This window comes from Falco naumanni, chromosome 11 (assembly GCF_017639655.2).
Source record: "Falco naumanni isolate bFalNau1 chromosome 11, bFalNau1.pat, whole genome shotgun sequence".
Lineage (NCBI taxonomy): Eukaryota > Metazoa > Chordata > Aves > Falconiformes > Falconidae > Falco > Falco naumanni.
In genome coordinates, this window is record NC_054064.1 from 17,204,741 (window position 1) to 17,215,766 (window position 11,026).

General features: G+C 56.4%; 1 long non-coding RNA gene across 2 annotated transcripts; it reads left to right on the plus strand.

Annotated features, from left to right (window-relative positions):
- Positions 1 to 939: 939 nt before the first annotated feature.
- Positions 940 to 10,607, plus strand: LOC121095921. 2 transcript variants are annotated; one of them, XR_005830249.1, is made up of 4 exons: positions 940 to 1,303; positions 2,936 to 3,097; positions 8,522 to 8,755; positions 10,414 to 10,607. It is a non-coding gene; the product is annotated as an uncharacterized LOC121095921 (long non-coding RNA). The 2 variants fall into 2 exon arrangements; XR_005830248.1 differs by having other exon boundaries at positions 8,522 to 10,607.
- The last annotated feature ends 419 nt before the right edge of the window (positions 10,608 to 11,026 follow it).

Below are 11,026 nucleotides of genomic sequence, written 5' to 3' on the forward strand. Positions count from 1 at the left end.
CCGCAGACAGCTGGGTTAACTCCCGTGTTTCAGCACTGACTTCCTATCAAACTTGAGAGCTGAGCAAAAATAAATAAATAGAAATTATCCCAATATTATGATTTTTAATTTTCAACTTTATTAACTTCTTTCAAGTGTTAAATCCTGACCGTTTTATTTACGCCTCCGGTCGTCTGTTTGATTCTCGCAGAAGTCAATATTCACTTGTGTTCCATCATCAAACAAAAAACTGGTAATCAACTTTATCACTGGAAGCCAACTAGCCGGGTTTTAAAAAATACACTACCCAAAAGAAGGATCGTTTTCTGTAAATGAGAAGAGAGGGAAAGTCTTTTTAACAGAGAAGTGCAAACCTTCTTTTACTGGTAATTAGAAGCACCAGTCTTAAATGACTCGCAGCATTTGGCAGCTCAAGCAGCGTCAGATCTCTTACAGCATTAATTAAAAAGAATTTATGTTTTTTTAATAAAATGCTTCATGTTTTAGCCCCTTTTCTTCCTCCTACCAAATGTGATTACGGGGGCTGAAGGGAATTCAGGTTAATATGTTGACACACTTAACAATGCGGGGTCATGTTGCACAATCCGCTCGGCTGGTTGGGAGCGGCGCAGCCCCTGACAGGTCCTCATCAGCCGCTGCCCTGAAGGCAGAGCCAAGGAGAGGATTTTAATTACTGCTCTATACGCGAGTTTGCCAGCATTAAATTGAGACATAATTAGGCCTCCGAATTTTAATAATTGTCCTAGCTAATTGGGCAGACAAGTACGCTCTGCAGCGTGGCGTGATTAGATAATTAGTGTTTCCAAATGACAAAATTGGGCTCTTGATTGCGGATTGCAGATGGGGGGGTGGGGGGAGCGGGCGGCTCCCTGTGCGGGCAGAGCCGCGCCGAGCCGAGCCGGGGGAGGCGGCTGGGCCGGGCCCGCTGCGGTGCGCGGGCGGGCAGCCCGGCCTGGGGACGGGGACGGGAGCGGGCCCGGGGCGGGCGCGGTGGCTCCGAGGGGCAGAGGTGCCTCCGGACGCCCGGTGCCCGACCCCCGAGCCGCGGCGGGAGGCGACTGACTCCGCAGCGCTACTTGGCCGCTTCAGCCCGGGGACGGAGCGGCGCGAGTGACGGCCATCGACAGGACATCGGGGCTCGTGCCGGCGGGACGGAGCTCGCCTCACCGGCGCGGCGCGGACACGCGCGGCCGCTCCCCCCGCGGCCGCCAGGGGGCGCCGCTCCCGCGCGGTGGTGGCGATTCCGCGCCCCGGCGGTGCCCGCGCCCGCTCCGCGTCCCACGGCAGGGCCGGCCGCGGCACCGTAAGTACCGCTACCCCTGCCCTGCCCTGCCCGCCGGCGCGGGGCCGCGCCCCGGGGCCTGCCCCTCCGCCCACCCCACCCGGCCGGGCCCTTCCCCGCGGGTGCAGAGCGTCCCCCCCCCGCCGGCTCCGCTGCTCGGCGCTGAGGCGGGGCTCGCCGCCATGCGCGGCCCCCCGACCCCCGCAACCTGCTAGGGAGGTTTGCTAATTATAAATATATATATGTCTCATTATAGCCATCAAATATATATTTCTATCTGAGCTACACCGGGGACGCGAATGGCCGCGGACGTAACCCCGGCAGCCTCCGGCAGCCGCGTCGCCGGAGCTGGCGGTGAGGCGCGGGTGCCACCGTGCTGCTCCCGTCGTCTGCGGGTTTTAGTCCCCGCGTGGTTTTCCCCATTAAAAATTTTTAATGATACAACCGAGTGCATTAGTAATTTTATTTTTTAAAAAAAAAAAAAGCGCGCTATTTGGGGAGGGCGCCGGGGTGAATCCGCAGCGGAGTGCCGAGCGGCGGGGCTACGATCCCCGCGCCGTGCTGCCGGTGCTCCCGGGCCGGGCGCTGCCGCTCGGTGTGTGTCCCGGCGCCGAAGGACGGCGTGTCCGTGCCGGTGGGAGCAGGGCAGGGCAGCCCCCCCGTGCCCCGGGGGCAACGCGCAGCGGTTCCCGGTTAGGGCAACGCGCGCACGCCGGCTCCCTCTTCCTGATTCCGGGAAAGAAAACGGGGAGGAGGCGAGGGGGACCCTCCGGAGCAGCTCCTGGAGAAGAGGGTCCTCTCCCTGCTCCTGCCCCCTCCCTTGCCCGTGCCTCGTCCAGCGAGAGCCCGGCTGCCCCGTCCCGCCGCCGCGCAGGTAAGCGGCACCGCGGGGCAGCTCCCGGGCGGGCAGAGCCCCCGCCGCACCGCGCGGCCCCGGTGGGCGCCGGGCCCCGGGCTGCACCCGCCGCCCGGGGGGAGCCACCCTGGCAGGCTGCGGGCCCCCCGGACCGGGGCTGCCTTTTGTTTGCGGTTGTTATTATTTTCTCCGCGAAGAAGCAGGCGGATTCACGCAGCGATATAAAGTTGAATGGCTAATAACCGAAAGTTTAAATGCAAACGCTTCGCTAGGAAGCTGCATTTCATGCAGCTGGTGCAAAATTGCTTTCATTTTTTGTCTGCAGGAAAGGAAAAACAGTTTTATGAATGTCTTTTTTTCCCTGTGTGTGATTGCACCATCATTGAAATACAGATGTTTTTCGTACGTCAATGGTTTTCACTACAGCCTAAGGGTTTCTTGGATTTAAAGGTCTAGTTATTTTTGCTAATATTTCAAGATTTTAACTCCTGACTATCTCATAAATCAACTTCAGATGCACTGTACAGTATTTATATACTCATTTTCAGAGATATACTCCAGCTCTAGAGTGCCGTCTCACCATTTCACTCACTTTGAAGCTATAGTGTTGGGAACTGTCAGCTCTGAAGACAAGGTTAGCTCACAAGAGCAGGCTGCGCTGTGTAAAATGCTGATTTATAAAAATGTTACAATCCATATATCTTGCAGGTTGAATTGAATGCTTTATGTGATCAGAAATACATAGAGGATTGATCTGCCAGTGCATATTTAAAACAAAATTCATGTTGTCTTCAAAGGTGAGGGTGCCAGAGATGTACCGGAGCAGAAGCTAGAGGTAGAAGGCACATCTTACAACCAGCCTCATCCTGGAGAAGCTGTGGCAAAGCCCTCCTATATTCTGATAACAAACTCCTGCGGCCTAACATGCGCAGTCCTCAGCCAAGCCCTTGCTAGGAGCGGTAAGCACCTTGCCCTGCTGAAAGTGAAAAATGCCTCCTGCCAACTAAATAGATGCCTACTCTTTTTTTAAACTCTTTTCTGACTTTGATGGGCTCTTGACCACCAGGTGACACATCCTGGGGGCCTACGAGCCGCGAGGGTGTTGCTTTCCTGTAATCGGCTGCTTTCTGAGCAGGCTCAGTTGCCTCTGTGCCCAAGGGGTCTCCAGGGGGTGGCTCGGCAGGCTCCATTTTGTCATCCTCCCGCCAGCGTGCTGCTGAGGCTGCCAGCAGACGTAGGAGGCTTGCAGTGCCTGTGCGAAAGTGATATCCAGCTCCAAGTTTGCAGTTAATCAAGTCCACTTGGTGAAGCCGAACAATTTAATCAGTGTCTGATGAAGCCTTGGATGTAATTTGTCTGCCCTGTATCAAACTCTCTTCAAATGTAAAGCAGTCGTCAGGGGTTAGATGGGGGAACCTCAGGACAGCGTGGCTGTAGTTCCTGCCCTGATCCTGCAAGAAATGCTGTGCAGGCCCAGCACAGCACAGCACCGCCTGTAAGCACGGCAGCCTGTGCTGGCGTGTGCTCATTGCAAGGCCAAGGTCACAGTGAGGTTCCCGTTCCTGGGACACTTTCGTGCTGGTCACTAACCAGATTACAGCTTGGGTATGCTATTACTTAGCAACCCTTGCCAGAAACACTTTTTTTTTTTTCCTGCCCGGTGAGAAAGCTGGGACTCTCTATTCAGGGACACTGCTAAAAATAATGGTCCTGTCACTCGTGCCCAGAGTTTTCATGATATGGTGGCAGGGTGATGGGAGCTGAAAGCCACTTGGATGTGGCACTGAATGCAGCTGTCTGAGTTTGTCCTGTTTCTTGCAGGGAACACCTTCCACCTGTGTTTCATGCTCTGCCTAGCCTGCTGCTTCACCTCCAGGTGTAGAGGAAGGTATTTTTTGGCTAAGATGCTACTATCTTGAGAGCTGGGTTATTTTGGAAAGTTTCTTTCCAGTTCCAAGTTAGTACCACGATTCTGATGAGTTAAAGTGCAGAAAGTGGCATCCCCTTCCTGTATGATGCCTTCTTGGTCAAGACAGGCTGTGTTTGTTTCTTCTCGGGTGGTAGCTGGGTCTTGCTGGTTTTGCAGATCTTCCCTGGGTGAGAGTGCTGACTGTCCACAGTAGAATGGACAGGTAGAGTTGAAACGATTTATTTTGTGAGTAGTATGACATTTTTTTTCTGACTACCGATTTGATTGAGTAGGGTTTGGGGTTTGTTGTTTTCTGAGTTCAATGGTGCCGAAAAGATGTTAAAAGTAAATAATTAGGGCATAGTAAAAAAAACAGGGTATATCTTTATTTATAGCGGTGTAATTGAAACGATTCCACTTGGTAGTGTTAAAATAGCATAATATCCTTAACGTGCATGCAGGTGTGGAAGTACGAAAGCATTTTACACTAGCAGAGGAGTTCTCACTCCCGCGGTCTTCGCGCAGCGCCGTCTCGCTTTTGCTCCCCTCCGAACTACCGCTGCGGAGCCTGGCTCGGCCGGCGCCCCCGCTCCTACCGGCGGCGGAAGCGCGGCCGGAGCCGGTGCCCGCTGCCACCGGCGGCGGGGGGCAGAGCCCCGCTGCTCCGGCGGGCTCCAGGCCGTGCCCAGCCGCTTTTCCCGGCGTCTCCCGGGTGCGGGAGCCCCCCGATCCCGGGCGGACCGGCGGGGGGCGCGGCGGGGGCGCTGAAGTTAATACCTCAAAGAAGCCGTCGGTGGCGGGAGGGGGCGGACAAAGCGAGCGCCCGGCTAACGGCGCGGCGCTCCGCCGGCCAGTTTTAAGGCGTTTTAAGCTTAAAGAAGTGACAGGGCAATCATCTCCCCGGCTCGGCTGCGGATGGGAGGGTGAAATCTTGCTAACAGCTCGTGTATCTGTATATTTAATTGCGACCTGGCTGCATGTTCCTGTTGAGGAAGGATGCAGATCACAAGCGAATCTATAAAAACACAGTTGACAAGCCCGGGAAAGGGATAAGTGACAGATGAAACGACAGCCAGCGCGGAGCTAACTGGCAAACGCATCAGTACAAAGTCATATACCTTCTGAGAGGAGTAGTAGTTTGTTTTATTCCGGTTCTCCAGAGTTTTATCTACTGTCGGTGTGATGGGGGAGAGAGGAGCTAATGTGCCCTGTTTAGGATACAAACATGCAGATTAGATCAGACTTCAGACACCGTGTTTCACTCAAGACTTAAAACGGTTAGAGGAATAAACCAGGTTTCCCCCACCGAGGAGAAGGAAAACAGAAAAACATGGATTCTTTTTTCTAAATGTTTTAAAGGTGTTGAACTTGTTTAAACACAACCGTTTCACATACAGCTAGAGTGAGCTACCGGGGGTTCGTGGGGCTGGGAGCTGGGGCCCGGCGCTCGCCACCGCTGCTGGCCGGGGCTGGGGCGGTGGGCGAGTACCAGCCCGACTCCCGTTTCCTTCACTTTTGTATTACTTTAGGTTTTCAATGAGGCTGGTGTAATTACGAGGCGTTTAACTTTTTGCCAGGCTCTTTCATTATGGCTTTGCATTTGCACCTCGCTTTTAAGAGAAGTAATAACATTCACAGTCAGGGGCAAATCCTGTTAATGAACAAATTAAAGTTCAAACAGTTATTCAAGTTCACAGCCCCGCTCGCTGCTCCTTTAATAAGAGTTATACATGTTACTTTCTCTCGGGATCACTCCCCCTTTTATTACTTTTTAAGCTTTTCATAAGCACTGGCGGGCTATACGAGCAGCTCCCAGCCTCTTAAAGAGCCCACAAATCCTGAAGGGAGCCCTAATCCGGCCTTAATTTGGCAACTTTTGTAAAAGACATAAAAGCTCGGGTGCCACCCTTGTGCGCTCAGATTATTATGTCGCAGGGAACAAGCCGGGGGAAGCCCCCCCCTCTCTTTCCCGCACCCACCTATCGGTGCTGGCAGCCTCCCCCCCGGAGCTGTGCAAAAAGCCTCCGTTAGCCCCTCCCGGGTACCGGGGGAGAAATGAGGATGTCTGATCGACAGCTTGGGGATTTCTGCCCCCTCCCGCGGTAGCTCTGCCCGGCTCCGCTGGCCGGGGCTGGGCGCGGGCTCCCGGGACGGCCGCTCCCCCCAGCCCGTCCCGCAGCGGTCCCGGCCGAGGCGCCGCAGCGCTGCCCGTGGGCCCGGTGCCTGCTGCCGGCGGCTGCCTGGAAGTGTTAACGGCGTGCCGTGAAAAAAAATAATCCCTGCTCTCTTTCTGTCTCCCCGCCCCCCGCCCCCGCTTTCTTCTTTTCCTCCAAACCTTTCGCGGTTAGAGTGTCTGCGCTCACCTCGGCATTTGCATAACATGAATCTTAATTCCCCTTGTCAGGGGCTGCCCGAGCCCGGGGGAGCTGCGGCTCCCGGCGGGGACGGGCGGTGAGCGGAGCGGCCCCCCCCGCGGTGCCGGGCTCCCCGGGCCAGGGGGCGGCGGGCAGAGTCCAACAAAGCCCGGGGAGTTTGACACTGGTTCAAGGCAGCGCCGGTGCAAAAGCGCTGTCTATGTACAAATAGAGGAGATCACACTCCCCATTATCTACCTCCTGGCGAGTGTTTGATTTGTGACATCAAAAGCTTATCAAGGCAAGCTTATACAAAAAAAAAAAAAAAAAAAAAGAGAGAGAGAGAGGAAGAAGAAGGAGGGAAAGAGCACCTCTCCATGGAGGGAGACCGCTCCGGTTTGTTGGTGATGCAGGGCGAAAGCGGAAAGGGTAGGGGGTCGGTGCTGCCAAAGCGCCGGTGCCGAGGGTTCTGCCCCGCCGTGACCCCGCGGGCCGAGCGGCGGGGCCGGGGCCGGTGCGGGGCCGGGTGCGGGTGCGGGCGCTGCCGCGGGCTCGCAGGGCGGCGGGCAGGCCTGGCTGGCCCCGGCGGAGGGCTGGAGGGAGGCCCTGACTCCTCGCAGCCATCCGCACAGAAGTGGTTTGATATAATCACCATGACAACTGCCGCCTATGAGCATACAAATAATAGAGATGAAATAGACAAAAGATTAGCATGCCATGAAAAGTACAATAAGTTTCTTATTTAGCATTTAGATAACTGTCTTTCCTTCGGAGCAGGCTTCAAAGTTGAACCCAGTTTAGACCAAGAGGATTAATTCTTTCTCCCGCATGCTTCATTGAATCTCTCATTACCAAACTTTGTCTGTATTGATGTAAGATTTGATTGAAGATTAGAGCATTTAGCAAATCTTGCTTTTCTGCATGTATCAGGCCTTTTCAAGCACAGACCGCACTGCCCAGTGGTCAATACCCTTACTTTTATCCAGTGTCTGCTTCATTTAAACTTAATCAACTCCCTCAATGAACTGGAACAGGGAAACGTCCCTGCGGTAAGAATGTTGTGCTTTTCTTAGATAATTCTTTGCTCCCTCTCCCAATCCGCTGGCGTTAAACCTAAAATTGCTCTCTGATGAACTTAATCAATATGATAATGACGATTGGGGCTGAATGGCTCGGCCCGGGCTCCGCTCGGAAAAGGTAGGTGGCTGCGCCCACTGCCCGAAAGCAACTTCTCCTTCCTCGCCTCTCCTTTTGTGTGCGCTGCTCCCACCTTCCTGCCTCCCTCCCCTATCCCTCTCTCCTCCTCCCCCCTCTCCCCCCTCGGTGACACCGACCGCTGCTCGCGCTGGAGAATGATGCTTCTTTGTGCGGCAGGAGGACTCGTATGTCACCGCCCGGAGAAGCGGAGCGGAGCGATTGGCTGGGTGAATTATCTGCCTTGTTGCAGTGAATTATTTGCGCTGTTTCCTTTCCTAGTCAACAAGTTTCTGAGGTATAGTGCAGATCAATCAAAGCTGACAGAGCGCATGTGAAGCTTTTGCTGTGTAAATCTGGACCTCTTGTCCCGGCTTCGTTGGCACTGGCATCTGTATATCATTTTTATACTGCTACCAGTAGAGCAATTTCAAAAGTATTTGCAAGGAAAATGGATGTCCCCATCTGTTCCTGGAATCATAAATGTGCCACTTTCGGAGGGTTTTCACTGGTAATCATATCTTTAATGATGAACAAACTTGTGATATATACCTTTCCATAAAATGGGGTTTTCTTCACTTTATTGTGATTGGCTGGGATAAATAGCTTTTCCATATGTTAGGGAGATAAAACATAAGATTACCAGAGCTCGTTTGTTTGATCATAAACAAAAGAAACAATCCGCTCCAAACACTCTTAAACAGAAACAACTGCAAAATTAAATTGTATTAATAGGCTATCGATGGGTCAGGAGGCAAACAACTGTCCCCGTGGAAAAGACGGCCGTTTTAAAATAGGAATAGACGGTCCTTCTCGCTGTTCGGGTGACCTTAATGCAGACGTGGATTTTAAATACTCGATGCTCACGTTAAATATTTTTTCCTTTAAAATTATCTTGTCTTTGTCTCTCTCTCTTTTTCCTCTAGCTTGACTTTGAATATCTGTAAGTGAAGACCGAGGACGCGGTGCTGGGTAGTGGATTGCCGTGCGCTATATTTAGAAAGCAGCTGGAAGAGAAAATATCCTCAGGAATCCGGGCTGGTTTATTGTAAATGTCCCTCCAGCCCCAGCACTGTGAACGTAAACGCTGGCTCCTCAGACGTGCCAGCGCTCCGCACAGCCGGGGAGCGCTGGATGAGGACGGGCCGGGGCAGCCCTCGGTAATTCTGCGGCACTTCCCGGCGCAGGTAGCGTTAGAGCCGTCACAGGCACATCAGCAGTGCCGGTGCCGGTGCTGCCCGGCACCGCGGCTGCCTGACCGAGCCCCGCGGTGGGGCAGCGGCACGTCGGGTTTGTCCCCGCCGGCGGCACCTCCGTGGTTTCCCCGTGCAGAGCACCCCAGCCGCGAGGGTCGCTGCCCGGGACCCCGCAAAAAGGGAGACGCCGTTCCGGCGCAGGCGGCACGGACGGTCCTGTCCCTCCCTGGACACCCAGCAGCAGCGGCACCCCCAGCCGCGCCTCTCGCTCCCCGCGGGGATTGAGGGACGGTGCGAAACGTGGTGTCCTACGCTGTGACTTGTCCCCTCGGGGATGGGGACGAGGCTCCCGGGACAGGCGGTGCCGGAGGGGCACCCCACGTGGCTGTCGCTCAGGGAGGGGACCCCCAGCGGCCCCTGTCGGGCCGGTCGCGGAGCAGCTCCAGGGTACGCACCCCGGGGGCCCCGCGTTCGGCCCCGGGCCCCTGACGGGGCAGGCGGCAGCTCGGCTGCACGCGCCGTCCCGCCATCGTCATTTGCTCGGCGGCGGGGGTGCGTGTGTCTCCTCCCTGTCTGGTGTAATGCTCTTTTGCCGCCCCGCTGCCCCCAGACGGCGAAAGGGCGATAGTCGCGACACCGCGATAGAAGGAGATGCCTTTCTTCCTGGCCGGTGCCCCTCGGTGGGTGCGGGGAGCCGGGGCGGACGGGCCCCCGCGAGCAGCGCGGCCCCCTCGGGGCGAGCGGCTTCGACGGCGGCTCCCAGCCACGCGGGGGAGCGGATCGGGCCCGCACCGGGCTCCCGGGGCTGAGCGGGGTACCCGCCTCCGGGGGGGTGGCTCGGTGCCGGCAGGCGGGAAGCGGGCAAGTTAACGTCTCTTAAGGCCAAAAGAGACCATTAAATCATCTCCCTGACCTCCTGCCTTACAGGGCCGTATAATTTCATCTAGTTCCTGAGGCATTAAGCTTGAGTAAAATGTGCCTTCCAGAGAGGCTCCTGGCCCCGAGGACTTCAAGAGAGCGATTTTGCTCCTGTCCCGGAGAGGCCGGTGGGGCAGTCGGCCCCTGCTCAAGGGACGACCCTCATTTCCATGACAAGTTGCTTGAATTGCTCCCGATTGCCAGGCACGCGCATTTTGGAGCCTGCAAGCGCCGTTGTTGCCCTGTGGCCACCTCAGCTTCCTCCTGCCTGTCACCAAGGGGTCATGTCTGGCGTTAGCACAGAGGAGGGCCTGGCTCTTCCCTGGGGTGCCCGGAAAATGCTGAGGCCTCCAGCACCTGCCTGCTCGGTGCCTGTAGCAAGGGAGAGTCCCAGCACCTCAGGCTGGCTGGGCCAGTGGGATGCACCAGTGCAGGCCAGCGCTCGGAGGGCCTAACCCTGCCCCGCTGTGGAAACACGGGCCAAGGCGCCTTTCTAACCAGGCCAGCATCCAACGGGAGAAGGACGAGGAGCCCTCTTGGGGCTTCTCCACTGGGCAGCCAGAGCGTGAGGGTGCCTGGATGCGGGTGGCTGGGGTGCTGTGGGTTCAGAGCATTGGTGGAAGCGGGGTCCATTGCAGCTGCTGGCTGCCTGGGGCTTAAAAGACGGTATTTTTCTAGTCAACGGTTGCTGTCCTCTGTCCTAGGTGGATGCTGCTGGCGGCCCCGCTTCAGGGACACAGCCCCGCAGCTGCGCCGGCCTGAGGTAAGAGGGCCGGGCCGCAGGGGGAGCCGGGCAGGGTCCAGGCCGCCCCCCTTGTCCCTGTCCCGCTGCGGGGCACCCAGCGCGTCCCGGCTGCCCCCGCTGCCCGCGGCGTGGCCGTGTCCCCCGAGGGGGTGGGGGGGCATGCCGGGGGCTGCGGGTGGCTGTCCCCGCCCGGCGCTCACCGCCGCCCCCCCCTTGTCCTGACACGGGGCGGGGGGGGGGGGGGGGGGGGGGGGGGGGCTGTGTTTCCTGCCGTTACCGGCGGCCCCGGGGCGGGGGGGGGCTGCCCCGGGGCGGCCGGTCCCCTCCGAGCGACGCGCCACCACATCTGAGCGCCAGGCAACTGGTTTTGTCACTCGCTTTAAGACGCATCCTGCCTGGTCTCTCTTGTTTCATTACCCAAAATCCCAGAGAAACCACCCGGCAGGATCAATCAGTCGCAGGCAGCCAGACAGTTTTCTTGTACTTTATTAAAGTGTAATCAAACATCGGTTAAGTGGAAAATAAATATCCAGATCTAATAAGCTGCTCAGTCAGATCGTGTAAATGCAAAT